This window comes from Fukomys damarensis, unplaced genomic scaffold (genome assembly GCF_012274545.1).
Source record: "Fukomys damarensis isolate Sample0158 unplaced genomic scaffold, DMR_v1.0_HiC HiC_scaffold_25, whole genome shotgun sequence".
Lineage (NCBI taxonomy): Eukaryota > Metazoa > Chordata > Mammalia > Rodentia > Bathyergidae > Fukomys > Fukomys damarensis.
The window spans coordinates 24411197-24425790 of NW_022900937.1; the positions used below are offsets into that span (position 1 = coordinate 24411197).

General features: G+C 55.5%; 1 long non-coding RNA gene across 1 annotated transcript in view; it reads left to right on the forward strand.

Annotated features, from left to right (window-relative positions):
* The first annotated feature begins 10 nt into the window (after nt 1-10).
* LOC117283342 overlaps nt 11-14594 on the forward strand; it is a 79080-nt gene continuing 64496 nt past the window's right edge. Inside the window, exon 1 of the long non-coding RNA XR_004514302.1 lies at nt 11-379. This is a non-coding gene — a long non-coding RNA (uncharacterized LOC117283342). The remainder of the gene's footprint in view (nt 380-14594) is intronic.

Consider the following 14594-nt stretch of genomic DNA (forward strand, 5'->3'; position numbering starts at 1 on the left):
GGGAGGCGCTTTCGGGGTGTGCTGGATCTGTCTTTCTAGAGCAAGGGATGCGATGTTGAGCGGCGCGGGGCGCTGGCCGGGCCTTTCAGGGCCGAGGTTTGCGCCCTACTCTTCATCCGCGTGCCTCCCGCTGTCCGGGACGCGCAGCCAGCCCCCGGGCACAGCGAGGGAGCCGCTCAGGCGCTAGACGCCTGTAACTCCGGGACCACAGGGCGACAGGCTCGGGGCAGCCATGCTGGGGCACGCGGGTGCAGATGGGCAGTGGGAGGTACGCGGGACGCTTGTGAGTCCTCGTGCCTCGTACTCCGTGGAGCTGGCTGCTGGAAGAGGGAGCTGCTTCAAGATGAGCCCCACGGACCCGGACGCCTAGGAGCCCAGAGTGGGTCTCCCGGCCTGTGGCCTGTGTCTACATCCCTGCTCAGAGCCATGCCTTTGCCTGCCACCCTCTGTGTGCTGAGCTTGTGTGGCTGTGTCCCCTCCCTTGTGAGTCTCCATCCGCCCACCCTCTGCTTCTTGGAGCTTCCTGCAGCTCCAGCTGCCGGCAGCCGGTGCAGAAGATAGCATGGGGAGATGTGGGCCAGCCTGGTGCCACTGGGAGGCAAAGACACTTGTGTCCCCGAGACTGAGAGACCCAAGGAAGTATCAGACATCAGGCCCTTGCAGGCCTCCCCCTTTTCAAATCCTCCTTGTGTTCAGGGGATGTCCTGCCTCCTCTGCTTCTGACTGAGCAGGGATCCTTCCAGCTTCAGCCTCCCTGGGGATAGAGGCCAACATCCCTGGCATCAGGGTATAATCCTGTGGCAGCCAGTCCCAGTCCCAGGCATGTCCCCCTGACTTGGTCCGTGGGTCCTGAAATGCTCAGCACAGCTCTGCCATGTTGGGGTCACCCTGGGGATCAGGTTTCCCCTGAAGCCAGCTCCTGGGATTGTCCTTCTGATGGCTCCATGGACTGTGGAGCTCACCCTTAGAGAACTGGGTTCTCTGTGAGATCTGAATGTACACTGGGGCAGGAGAGGGGGCCGTGGTGGCTCCAGAGGCCAGCACATAGGCCAGAGCTGTCGGCCCTGATGGGCCTGTGACCATCCCATTGGGGTGGGGCTGGGCTGCCAATGCTTCCTGGCTCCCTGGGCCTCCTGCTGACACTGCTCTCCTGGGTCCTTGGCCTCTTTTCCTCCATTCCTGCTGGCTTTGGCTGGCTTCCTGAGACTCTCAATGATGTAGTCTTTCTTAGCTGAAGATTTCTTCTTTCTGTTAGCTCCACTCCCTTTTCCCCATGGCTCCCTAGGCTCTGGACTATTGTCTGCTGGGTGTCACCAGTGGGTGGAACATAGTCACATGCATGGGTTCTGCTCAACTCTTGCTACCTGGGCCTACTTGTTCCCTGCCCTGGGTGTGGGAATGCCTTGCCCCTGTGGGTGGAACATAGTCACATGCATGGGTTCTGCTCAACTCTTGCTACCTGGGCCTACTTGTTCCCAGTTGCTACTCACTCCAGCTGGGTGAGCTCTCCATGTGGGGCCCTGAGCCCAAGAGATGGGGTGAGAGGACACCTCTTTGGGTCCTGGTCTGCTGCTAGGAGTGAGAAACCCAGCCAGGTCCTAACTGCCCTATTTAGGGGCAGTCATTCCCCATCCCAGACTCCTGATGGGCAAGAACAGTACCCTTGGGTTCCCTCCCCAGACGGGCCCTGGCCCTGCCATCTTGTGTTTAAATGATCAAATTACTGCAGTCTAACAAATTCAGTGATAGGAAATTGTTGGGTAGGCTGGACCTTGGGTGACTTGAGTGGGGAAAGTTTTCCCTGACCACTCATGACTACTTAGAGTGTCTGGGCCATTTTGGCCAATCTGAGCCTCTTCCACCAGCTTTTGGATACCTCTAGAAGCCATCAACTCTTGGCCCTTGCTCCCCGCTGCCTGGCGTTCTGCACTTGGGGCTCCCTGCACATTTGGGGGCATCTGCTGGTTTGCATGCCAAGCCCTTCCCTGGATGGGCTGTGAAAGGGAACCAGCCTGGGGTGTGAGCTGAGTGGGTTGGGGACTGCAGAGGCACATGGAGGGCACAGGGATCAGTTCTGATGCACCAGGCTGGAAGGCTTGGGCTTGCTGTGTTGCTCTTGGCATGTGGTGGATGCACAGCAAATCTTTGTGGAGTCGGTGACTGAACGGAGAATGAGGGTGAGGGCTCCTAGGTGGGTGACCCAGCACTGACAAGGGCCTGGAGGTGGGGTACGCTGGAACTGGAGGAGAGTACTTGCCATAGAGTGACTCATGCAGGGCACAGAGGGCACTGAGCAGGTGGCACAAGACAGAAGAAGGTCTGAGGAGTGTAGGCCAATTCTGTATTTAGAATTTCAGGGTTGGAGTTCTACATCAGGGTTCTGGGTTAGGGTTGCAGGGTTGGGATTCTGGGTTGGGTTTGTGGTGGGAAGCAGAGGTGGCAGTGGGCTCCCCAGAGTGATGTGGGCACCCTGGTTGGTGTCAAGGGTATCAGGAGGGACAAGCATCACCTGGGCCACTGCCTGGGCATGCAGGTAGAGGTGGAAAGTGTCCTGGAGTCACAGGTGCAGCTCCAGCCTGTGTTGCTTGCATTACCATGTCTGTAAAGTGGACATCTATGCTTGTCTCCCTGGGGGACTTGAGTGGAGTTGTGTGGACTTTTGTGACCTCAGAAGTGGGGTGCAGAGGGAAAGGGATGAGAGGGGCAGCAGGGTTAATTAACAGAGGAGCTTGAGGTCCAGAGAAGGGTGGTGACTGTAACAAGGTCACATGGCAAGCTAGGGCTTGGGCACTTAAGCCTGGTGTTCATGGCTGGCTGGGTATCCTGTGTGGGGTCCAGGTCCTCCAGGCCCCTGCTGAGGATGTCCTCGGGCAGTGGCTTTGACCGTCCAGCTGTTGGGGAGCATAGGAGCCATATGGCCATATCAGGGGTGGGTGGGCTGCTGGAAGAGGGACAGAGGCTGCCACCATGGCCTTCTTAATCTATGTGGGAACTGCTAGTCCCCAGGGTTAGGGTGGGAGAAGGCCAGAATAGACCCTTATTGTCCAGGTTGATTTGAACTCAGAGGTTGGGCCTTGGCAAGTGGCCCAGTTCTTGCACCCATCTGCCAGGGCAGCTGGACAGGCGGCTCCATGCCCAGGACTGATCCAATTAGCTCCAGGCCAGCTGTACCAGCCGCCCCCTTTTTGCACGTCCCACCTGGCTCTGATGGCCCTACTGGTGGCACAGTGTCTCCACGGCCTGGGTCTCAGGCCTCCATGGAGCCTACGTGTAGGCATGGGATCCTCAGATGGCCTGGGACAGGGATCAGTGGGCCTGTGCTGGATGCTAGAGGGGGCTGGGTTTGATTCTGGGTCAGACTCTTGGGCAAGGTACTCCAGTCCTGAGCCTCCCTGACCCCGTCGATATAGTGAGAATGCTGCTAACCTAGTGGAAATGCCAGCAGCAGGCTTAGCAATAATCTCATGCACCATGCAGTCTTGGGCATTATTAGCTTGTGCTTTGTTCTACAGGGAGAGGGAGGAGAGAGCCATGCTGGGCTCAGTGTCCAGGCTGAAGTCAGGAGGAGCCTTGCTGTTATCATTTTCCGGGACAGACATGCTCGCTAATCCCCCTGTGTGTATGCCTGTCTTGTTTGGCCTTCATGGCAGCTCTGTGATGTGGGCCGAGCAATGCCCCACTTCTCAGATGAATTGAGGAGGTGATTCTGCGGGACACCGTGAGGTGACTGGACCCTGTCTGTGGATCTCCTGGCCCAATGTTTCTGTTCCTATCTGGCTTCTCAGATGTCTGGGTGGGGACGTAAAGTGGCTTTGTCTTTTGTTCCAGCAATCACCGGGACCAGCCCCATAGCTGGCATGAGGGAAGCTTGAGGCGCAGCACTGGCTGCATTCTGTCTGCCCAGTGTGGGGACAGGCCAGAGGAGTGAGGCCCAGGCTCAGCCACCTTGGCATGGTGTGTGGATCCTGGGCTCCTTCCTGAGTAGCCATGTGACCTCGAGGAAATCACTGTCTCTCTCTGAGCCTTAGTTTCCCCTTTGTAAATTGCAGAGATCGCTCTCCCACCCTGCCCACAAGGCCATGTTTGAGGCTCCAGTATAAATGTGTGTTTTTGTAGCTTGGTGGGTACACGGTGACTGTGGCAGTCCCTGCCCTATTGTTTTACCATCTTGTGATTCTTCTGTGATTCTCCTGTTGGGTGGTTTCTCTGGGCCTGGCTGTGCTGGCTTCTTCAGGGACAGGATGAGTAAACTCAGCCTTGGCCCCTGGGGTTGCAGCCTGGTGACTGGATGTTCTTCCTGGCATACACTGGCAGCTCTGATCCCTGGGGGCCACCAGCTGGACTCCCCAGCACCCTTGTCACCTCACCCTTCTGCTTTAGCCCCTTGTCCTCTGTATTCTTGGGAGCCAGATTGTATCCACCTGCCCTTCCCACAGAGGGTGGCTTTCCCGCCTCCCTGATGTGACTTGTGCTGTCTCCTCTGGCTTTGAGTCCTGCCCCCACCTCTACCCAAGCAGATCCTCCTACTTTCTGAGCAGCCCAAATGCTACAGTTATAAAATCCACTCCTGGTCACGCTTGCTGGAAGCTGCTGTCTTCCTCCGCCTCAGTGGTGTATCCACTTTGAGTTTGGGAAACACTTGCCCATTTGCTGGGCACCTCATTGTGTGAGGCCTGGGTGCCATTTGTCTTTGTGGCTTGGATTTGCCTTGGTGGCACAGCTTGGACTTACCCGTCTTGGGTGTCTGGTGTGCACAGGGGCCCGATCAGCTGGTGGGGCATGTGGTATACTCCCTGGGGCCTCTGTGGCCACTGCCACTTCCTTGCTGAGTGGTCTCCTGGGCCCTTGGGTGTGTGTGAGGACCAGGATGCTGTCTGTGGCTCCTGGGTTATGGGCATCCTTCCTGCTGAGACACTCACCGCAAACCCGGCCCTTCTTGCCCCCAGAGGCTCCCCCCAGGCTGGGGTGGGGCTGCCCATCACTGGCCACACATAACTCTCCCCAATGAATTGCATGGCATTCAGCAATTAGCAATTGATTATTTAGGGAACTGATAACTCTTCTCCCATCGACCTGTGGAGGCAGGCCTGGCCGGCATTTGTGTGGGTCAGTTGGCTGGGCTGGGAGATTGAAATCTTGGCTGTTTATCCCTAGCCAGGGAGGTTGCTAAGCAGGAGCTGAAAAACAAAAAGAGGTGCAGTCCCCCACCCACCTCTGGCCTGCACCACCAGGAGTGAGATAAGGAGTTGGGATGGACAGGGAATTGAGGTAGACAGTTTTTGCTCAGTCCCACCTTGCCCTATTCTCAACTTTATTTTATTTGCTATTTTTGGAGACAAAGTCTCACTACCTAGTCCAGGCTGGCCTTGAACTCACAGAGATTACAGGTGTGTGCCACCACGCTCAGCTCCTCTACCTTCTTTGTTTCTCTTCCAGTCTCTCCTGGCCCAACTGTTAAGTGGGAATTTCAGCCACTTTGTGGGTAACACTTTGCCTTTGAGTGAAATGGCCAGGCTGTAACTGACTCGTTGTCAGCTATGCTTAGCTTGTCTTGAGTGGTGCATTTTGAGGTTCCAAGAGGGTGGTGGCCATGTGAGGACAGAGCCAGCATCGTGATGCTCAGCCCAGGATGGGAGACTGGTGGGCAGGAGGGCAGTGGTCACAGTAACAGCTATCTCTGTAAGGCACTGGGTCTGTCTTCTGCATGCACTAAACCTAAATGTGGAGCTGGGGCTCAGTGGAATTTGTGCAAAAACTATTTCTTGGGAAACTACATAAAGGCAATGGCAGGGGGGATGTTTAACCTACTTAGGAGACCCAGTTGCCTTTCAGCCATGCTAGGAGCACAGGACATTGTGGGCGCTGTCACATGGTCCGTGTGCTTTTCTTGTTCTTGTTTTTTACTTTCTGTTAGGAACATCGGCACATATATAGATAAGCTCGGGTGTGCTTAGGGTGATATGGCCGAAGACTCAGCAGATATACAGAAAGGTAGAGAGAATAGTCCTGGCAACCCCAGGCACACTCACCTAGGTTTAACAACCATTGACATTTGGTCACATTAGGCTTTCTTTTTTTTTTACCTGAAATATTTTAAACTACACCATGGGCATCATGATATTTCATCCCTAAGTAGTTCAATACCCATCCTTAAACATAAGAGGAAATATGTCTGTCTAGACTCCACAGTCACATAGCAGAGAAGGGGCTGGGGACCTGGAGGTGGAGGGACCTGGAGGGCAGGTCTGGTGGCTCAGGAAGGAATGGGGAGGCCGAGGTGCCGTGGAGCTGAACAGGTGCAGGTAAGCGGACCCCCTCCAGGCTGGCTCTGTTGGCTCTTCCGCCTGGAAACAGGAAATGACCCTTCTTGGGTTAATTATCTCTCTTCCTTTTGTTTGCTGTGGGGATTAATCAGCAGCTGCAGTGCCAGGAAAATCCACAACTTGTTTATTGTTTAATTTAGGGGACTCTTTATCAGGTTTGGCCATGCAGGTCCAAGGGAGCCTCAGTGGTCAGCACAGGAGCAAGGCCACCTGCACCAGCCACCTTTGGGGTGATGGGAAGGCAGCATATGGGGTTGGCCTGGCAGAAGGGGGTGGGATCTGAGTGTGGACAGCTGGTGGGGGCGCCTCTGGGCACTGGGTGCGCATGGTGGGGACTCGGGGCTGAGTATGGGCTAAAGACAGAATGGAGACAGGCAGCAGGGCTGGGTGGTCCTCGGGCAGGGGCAGAGCTGGGAAGGCTCTGTGCGCCAGCCATGCTGAGGAGCCTTCTCCATCCTCCTAGCCTTCAGTCATGCTAGGGGCCTCCAGTTTCCCTGAGTGCTGCCCCCTCCCCTCTGCCCTCTGTGTGCCTCAGCCTAGGGACTCACCAGCAGGGAGTATGGGTATGCAGGTCAAGGGGGTGCCTCTGTGGATGTCTTGAATGTGGCCTCCTGCCCCCTTTCCTGCCCTTAAAATAAGGAGACCTTGACTAGTGCTAGGCTGGGTGGCAGGGAAGGGGATGGGAGAAAGGTGACAGAGAGGAAGCAGAGGACAGAGACATCTGAACACCTTTGATCCCTGGTCTGTCTGTGGCCCTGCAGTGCTGTGAGTGCCCTGTGGTGGGGATGCAGAGGGAAATGACTGACCTGGAGCAGCGCCCAGGAGGGCTCCTCTGGCCTGGTCACCCTCACCTGGGTGGCTGTTTGGATGCTGGAGAAAGGAGGTGTGGAGGGTAGGTCTTGGCTGGCTGCTGGCTGAAAAGGGTCGCAGGGAAAGACACAGGTCCTTGTCCCAAACCCTGCCAAGTCCTCCTCTGTTCTCCCAGTGCTGTGTGGGAGGGGAGAGAGCACCATACCTACAGTCCAGGGATGGGACACACCGTGGGACACTACCCTGGCAGGATGCTGGGCCCCAGGGGAGCCTTACTTGTGTGCATAGCTGCCCTGAAGTTGGACACCATTGGTTCCATTTCTTCTCTTCTTATTTTTGTTTTTTTCTGAGATAAAGTTGTATGTAGTTTAGCTGTCCTTGAACTCACTGTGTAGCCCTGGCTGGCCTCAAACTTTTGGCCATCCTCCTGCCTCAGCCTCGCAAAGTGCTTTTATTCCATTTCATAGATGGAGGAACCAAAGCTTGGAGAGGTCATTGGTGAGGCTGGAATTTGAGGTTAGGGCTGTGGCTTCCTTTTTTTTTTTTTTTGTTTCCCTGGAACCAGGGATCAAACTTATAACCTTGTACTTGCCAGGCAGGCATGGTGCTACTGAGCTAAATCCCTGGCCCAGTTTCCTGGATCTTGCTGCCTTAGAAGCCTGGTTTCTTCAAGGTCTCAGCTTTCTTGCTGACTGCTGCCACCTGGGTCTTGGTGTTTGCCTTTGTCCCCTGAGGTAAGGAGGGTGACCTCGAGTGGAGCTTCAGGTCACAGGCTAAGGGGAGGCTGCACCTCCATTTACCACCTCCCCCTTGCCCAGCGGGCTCTGCAGGCTCAGGCTGAGGCTTAATATGCATCTAGGAGGAATCCTTCCTAAGCCAGGCGGAATAAGAGGATGCTGCACTTGGCACCAGGCCTCCCATGTATTTGGAGCCCGCCAGAGCCTCCCACACCCTTGGCTCCAACTGTGCCCTCTGTGTGAGTGTTGGCTCATGGCAGCGTGGTGGTGCAGAGGCCTCTGTGATGTATGGGAGAGGCCTGGTGAACAGTGGAGAGTCGAGCCTGACCCCGGATGAGTGTTTATTCAACACCTACTAAGCAGAAGCCCTGTCCATCACCTCCTCTCACCCTAAAACAAATCTGTAGTTTGTATACTGCTGCAGGAGGAAACTGGGGATCTGAGAGACCCTGGTTTTCAGAGATCACACAGCCTGAGGTAGAGCGGAGTTGCTGGTGTGCTCCTGGGGATGCCCACCTGTATAGGATGCTGTGTGTGTGCCACACATTGGGTTCTGTGTTGTGGCTTGGAAGGTGGAGGAGGGGTGCAGGAGGAGGAGGATATGCTGGGTTGGAGAGAGGTCCATTTGAGGGAGGACCCATCTGTGCATGGCCCTGGCTGGGATCTGGAGCAGTGTGATGTCGGCATCCTCAGAAGGGCTGCACTTTCCTCCTGTGCCCGTGCAGGGTGAGCTGGGCTGGCTGTGTGCCATGTTGGGGGCATCTGCAGTGGAGGCTGGAGAGGGGCTGGGCTGTCCAGGGGGTTCCTGGGTCCTGACAGGCAGTAGTGGAGACCAGGCCTGAGGTTCCTAGGGCTGGATTTTTAGGGCTGGGCTGGGGTGGCGGCCAAGGAGTGGGAACAGCCATGTCTGTGGGCTCCCTCTTTTTGGGCCCAAGTCTCCTTTGGTGCAGGCCGAGGGGGTGGCTTCCTGTTTCCTGCACCCTTGTCTTTGCCTCCTGGAATTTGGGGTGGGAGTGGGGAGCAGGGGTCCCTGGCCCTCTCAGCCCCTCCCTCTGTAGCTGTAAATATTTTATCTCCACCATCTCCACTGCTGAAAATTGCTGCTTTTAACGCCTTTTTTTTTTTTGGTTGATACAAACGAATGCTGGAAAAATTCCGTGCCGGGCGCTCGCTTTGTCGCTTCTGCTTGTGCCCAGAGTCCCCTCCAAAAACTCTAATTGCTTTTAAGCTGTGATAGTTGGCAAAAGCAATTTCTTTACATTATGGAGGAAGTGGGGAGAATCCACCCTTCTTTTTTTCTTTCTGACTCTAACCTCTCATTTTGAGATCCCCCCTTGTGGGCCTATGGTCCTGGGGAAGAAGCGGAGTCCAGGAGATGTAGGCAGGGGCATTTTGCCCTCTGGGCCTCAGTTTCCCCGTTACACAGTGGTCACAGGTCCACTACCCCATTGCATGGACGTTGCCTGAGCTCATCCCCTGGCAGCCACGTGAGCGCCAGGACCCATTCCCCCTACTGGCTGCTGTATCCCCATAGAGGTGACTCATGGCAGGTGCCTGGTGCAGAGTGGTGGCCGGGACAGTTGCCTTGCTGTGAGCCATGCATCTTGCCAGTCCTGAGTCTGCACAGGATGAGTGGACAAATCCTTCTCCCAGGAGAGCTCATGGAGCAGAGGCTGAGTGCCCTGCGTTGCTGGATTACCCTGGGCCCATGTGAGGTTGGAGCAGGGAGTCAGGTGGGCTGCACAGACTGGAAATTGTTGGTGTGTCTTGGGGAGGGGCAAGAGTCTTAACAGGCCAACTGGGGCTGAGTGGGAGAGAATCCAGACAGAAGTAGCAAGGAAGGGTGTGCTCTGAGGGCAAGGTCTGGCTGGAGCTCAGGCTGCTGGAGCTGCAGGGGGAGTTTGTGTGGCTGATTGGCCTTAGCCTTGCTAGGGTAGTAGGGAGTCATGGAGGGTTCTCAGCAGGAGGGCGTTGGGAAGATCCCTCTGGCTCTGCAGCAAGGGAGGAGAGATGTCAATTCTGGGTTGGCTGGAGGTGAACCTGTGGGGAAGTCACCTGCCTCCTTGGACTGTGTGTGGGGACTGGGCACACATAAGGTCTTCCTTGGGCCCTGGGTGGAGTCCCTGTGTGGCAGGGAAGGCAGGTCTCCTACTCTGAGGACTCTGTTGTCATGGTCAGGCTTATTTCTCCTCCGTCCTTCAAGATTTTCAGACCCTGACAATTAATTTATAAAGCCCACTCAGTCTGGTGTGATGGTAAACACCTGCAGTCCCAGCACTTGGGAGGCTGAGGCAGGAAGATTGCTCTGAGTTCAAGGCCAGCCTGTACTACATAGTGAGACCCTGTCTCAGAAAAACCAAATCAAACCAAACCAACACACCTCCCTTAGTTCTGCCCTAGAAGCAGTACCTTCTGGTGGGCAGAGCCTGCAGAACAGGTACCAGTGCCTCCTGGAAGATACAGGTCTTGAATATCCCAGGGTCCTGTAGATGGATAGAACTGGGGCAGGATTTGAACCCAGATCTCAGGTCCCTAGCCTGCAGCCAGTCCTGCCTCTGCTGCAAGCCCCCTCCAGCTCCAGCCCTCTCCGTTCTTCCCCTCCCAAGCCCTGTGCTCCTTCCCTGTTTGTGGAGCATGCGGGGCTTTTCAAAAGCATTAATGATAGAAAATAAATTGGAATCGGAGAGGAATCATCGTTGGGCGTTCTCAGAGGGCCGCCTCTGCCCTCACGCCTCTCAGCCATATTGAAGCCAGTGGCTGGACTGGAATATGAATGAGTCTGGGGCCTCACTGCCCTTAATCTGCCGGGGAGCCTTCCCAGGCCAGACGGCGTTTGTGCAGCAAAGCTGTTTGCAATGAAGCCCCACGGCCGCTGGCCATCAGCAGCCAGGACTTATTTCTCTGGGCTGGAGGTACACAGTGGAGGCCCCCAGTCAAACTCTCTGCAGGTGGCATAGCTGGGGCGTCAGGCCTCCTTGCGTGGGGACAGGAGGCACATGGAACACCTCCAGGGGCCCCCCAAGAGCCTAGACCCCACTGGGTGTCCAGTCCCCTCCAGGAAGCCCTCTGGATCATTGCCAGGCGTACCCCAGGCTTCTCACTCTCAAGCTTTGTGTGGCTGCCAGAGCCTCTAGGGTCAGGCAGGTGGTGAGTGGACCAGGTACAGTGTGACAAGACAAGGACAGGCAGGCACAGACCCCTCAGGCTTGGGAGCCCTGTGTGGGCACCCCTGCCCCAGCTTTACTGAGTCAATGGTGCCCTGTACCGCAGCACAGGTCTCCTCTGCCTGCTTCCGGGAGCCCCCATGGGCAGGCCCAGCTGGGTGGGGTAGACACCTGGGCAGATTTCCCCTAAAGCACCAGAGGCTGTGGGGCAACCCTCTTGCCTAGTGATGGAGAAACTGAGGCCCAAAGGTGGGGATTGCAAAGACGTTTTCTGCCCTAAGACTACACACGCAGGTCCTATTAGTCTTCACAACAGGAGAGGAAGGTAGTTCTGTGCCTCTGTGCCTCTGTTTTTGTTAGTTTGGCTGGCCTTGATCTCACTATGTAGCCCAGGATGGCCTCAAGCTCAAAGCAATCCTCCTGCCTCAGCCTCAGAAGTGCTGGGATTACAGGTGTGTATCACCTTGCCTGGCTTTTGCCACTGTTTTAGAGAGGAGGAAACTGAGGCTCGGGGTGGCTGGATCCAGCAGCCCTGCAGGCCTCTGTTTTCATCATCTACTGGAGCCTGGAGCAGCTGCCTGTTTCTGGCAGGAGTAGGAGGGGCTGACAGGAATGGTCAGCCAGGGTAGGCAGCCTGGACCCTTGTCTGGTTGCCATCAACCTCTGGTGTGACCCAGGCCAAGTCAAGGGAGTTGGGGCCCACTAAGCCCATGTAGTCTTGGCCTGGCCCTGCCTAGCATTCCCATCTGTGTGCTGGCTCCTGTGGCCTTAGTCTTTTTTCCTGGGGTCCCTATAGCATGGGAGCTGGTGATACAGCATCCAGGAGGGACCTGGGCTCCGTGTGCCCCACTGGCACTGTAGTACACTGAGGGCAGCCAGGGCCCTTCCCCAGCTGAGGGAGCAGAAAGCTGAGGGAGAGCTCAGGCCACTGCCAAGTGTGTGGCCCAGACCAGGACCATGTACCAGTCATAACCCACATAAACCCTGAGTGACCTCCAGGCATTAGATGGGAAACTGAGGCCCAAAGGTCCAAGTGAGACTGAGCTGCCACATATCTTTGACCTCTGTCCTATCCAAGTCGCCTCCATGACAGTGAGCAAATGTCCTATCCAATGGGACAGCTCGGACTGCCTCTGCTCCTGAGACTCAAGGAGGGGTTGTGCTTGGGGCCTGAGGACAGAGGGCCTGTATTAGCTGTTGTCTCCCAGAAGCCCCTCCTGATGTGCAGGGGACATGGAGCCCCGAGGGCATGGGGCAGGCCTCTTGTGTGGCTGGATCCCATTCTGGGGAATTTCCTGTCTGCCGCAGTTGGAACATGGACCCTTGCAAACTGGGTGGTTGGACCTGGTAGAGTCACTCACCACCTTCCGGGAGGATCTGGCTGGTTCCCACGTCTTTGCCTCTGGTGACCTCAGCCTGCCTCCTCAAGGGAGCTGGCTGGGACATGAGCCCTGTGAACAAATGCTTAAGGGAGTGGACCTCTGGGACCAGGGGGAGCCCTACTCTCTATGGGAAGTGCCCTCTGGTTTTGTTGATAGACTCTCAATAGGGAGAGGCATTTCCCACTGGCTTGGACTCTGGGGGATCTGCACCCTTGGACTCTAGCCTTCACCCCTGCTCCCATCTTCTTGGTGAGCCTGCAGGCTGCCTGCACATCCGGACACAGACATGCATGCATGGACATATGCCCAGGCCATGGGCCTCCTCCCTCCACACACACCTTTCTGCTGCAGTCTTGGACTGAGAAAGCTCGCCCCGCAGACCGCTTGTGTCCTCGCTGACTGCGAGCACTGCGCGCCTACACACACCCATCCTCTCTACTGAATGGGGCTCTTCCTCTGTATGTAGAGAGGGGAACACACCCAGCATCTCTACCTTCCTTTCCCTCCCACTCCTGATCAGCACGGGCCCCTCATCCCCCACCCCAGTTTTTACATAGGTCCCCTCTGTATTCCCTGGCCGCAGGGCTCCCCTCAGCTTCAGCCCAGAGCTCCTCAAGGCTGTGATGTCCTAGTCCTGGGGGGCCAGAGTTATGCTTAGGAGCCAGAGGCCTGGGCATCCCCTGCAGCCAGCCTGGAAGGCTGTGAGCCTGGGGCACCCGCTTGCCCCTCCTGGCCTTGGTTTAGAGGAGCCTAGCACAGGGCCTGCCTTCCCCAGCTGAGGTCCCACCCTGGTCCCCTTCCAGCCAAGGCTGTGCTGCTGAGATCTGCATTTTATATTAGGTTCTGGGCAGGGTTAAAAAAATCCATTCACTCTTTATTGATTTTGTTTTTCTGATTACAAAAGAAAAATCCAACAATGCATTTGAGGCAAATGGAAGCCAGGAAAGCCCCCTGGCCCCACCCTGTCCCGCCCTGTGGAGGTGGTCACCAGTCTGGTGGGCCACGTAGTGACAGATCATTATTTATAAGCATCGACTCCCGCCAGAGTACTGTCTTGCAGCCTGGTTTCCCCTGTGTTACGTGTGGACGGGCTGTGTTTTGTGGGCTGGCTGCAGCGATTCCAGTGTGCATGTGCTGTATTTCATTTCAGTATTCCCTTATTGATAACACTGTTTTCTCTGTGCTCTCACCCGAAATGTGTGTGAGTATTCTGGGCCATTTCTATGTGAGTGCTTGTGCCATTGCTTTTGTAGCAGAGGCTTCTCGTGGTGGGGTGGCTTGGTTGTGGGGTGTGCAGGCTTAAAACGTAAATCAGTGTTGCCAAATCACCCTTCCAGCGGCGGCACCAGTTCCCCTCCCTCCAGTACTCCGTGAGTGCTCATTTCCCCACTCCTTGCCAGCACTGCTTGTTATAAATCATTTTAATTTTTCCCAATCTGATGGGCAAAAAATGGTATTGTGTCGTTTCCATTTGCATTTGCCTGATTGCTGGTGAGATAGAACATCTTTTCATACGTTTATTGGCCAATTTAGTTCTTCCTCTGTGGATTTCTAATTCACTGCCAAATTTTCTCTTTTGTCTTTTTTCTTATTGATTTGTAGGGGCTCTTTGCATATTAGTGATATTTTCTTCCACTGTCTCACTTGCATTTTAACTTTGTTTATGGTATCTTTTGCTGTACAGATGTTTTACATGTTTATGTAGTCAGATTTGTCAAATTTTCTCTTTATAGCGTCTGGATTTAATGTCTAGCATAGAAAGGCTTTCCCCACCACGTAAGATTTCATTTCAAATAAGAGTTTTATTACTGAAAAACCTCCACAAAGCCCTGGTTCACAGACTCCTTCCCAGCTGCGTGTCTGCCCTCTCTGCAGCTGCAGATGGCTCTGGGGGAGGGACCCCATCTGTCCGGCCTCCTCTGCCTCTCCCTCCATCCAGCAGCTTTGGGGTTGTGCTGCTCATTCTATGGACCTCTGTCTCTTGTGTGCTCTGCACCCCCTTTCTGTCTGTTGTTTTCTGGTCACCAGTGGGTTTCCTGTCAGGCAGCGGTAACTAGAAGTGTTGGGTGGAGGGGTGGCCTTTGGTGGGTGGGGACAGGATGGCAGCTGTAGGAGAACATGTCCCTTTCACCCTCTACCTTGCGCAGTCAGTGTGTGGGCCGGTAGGGCAGGCCCAGG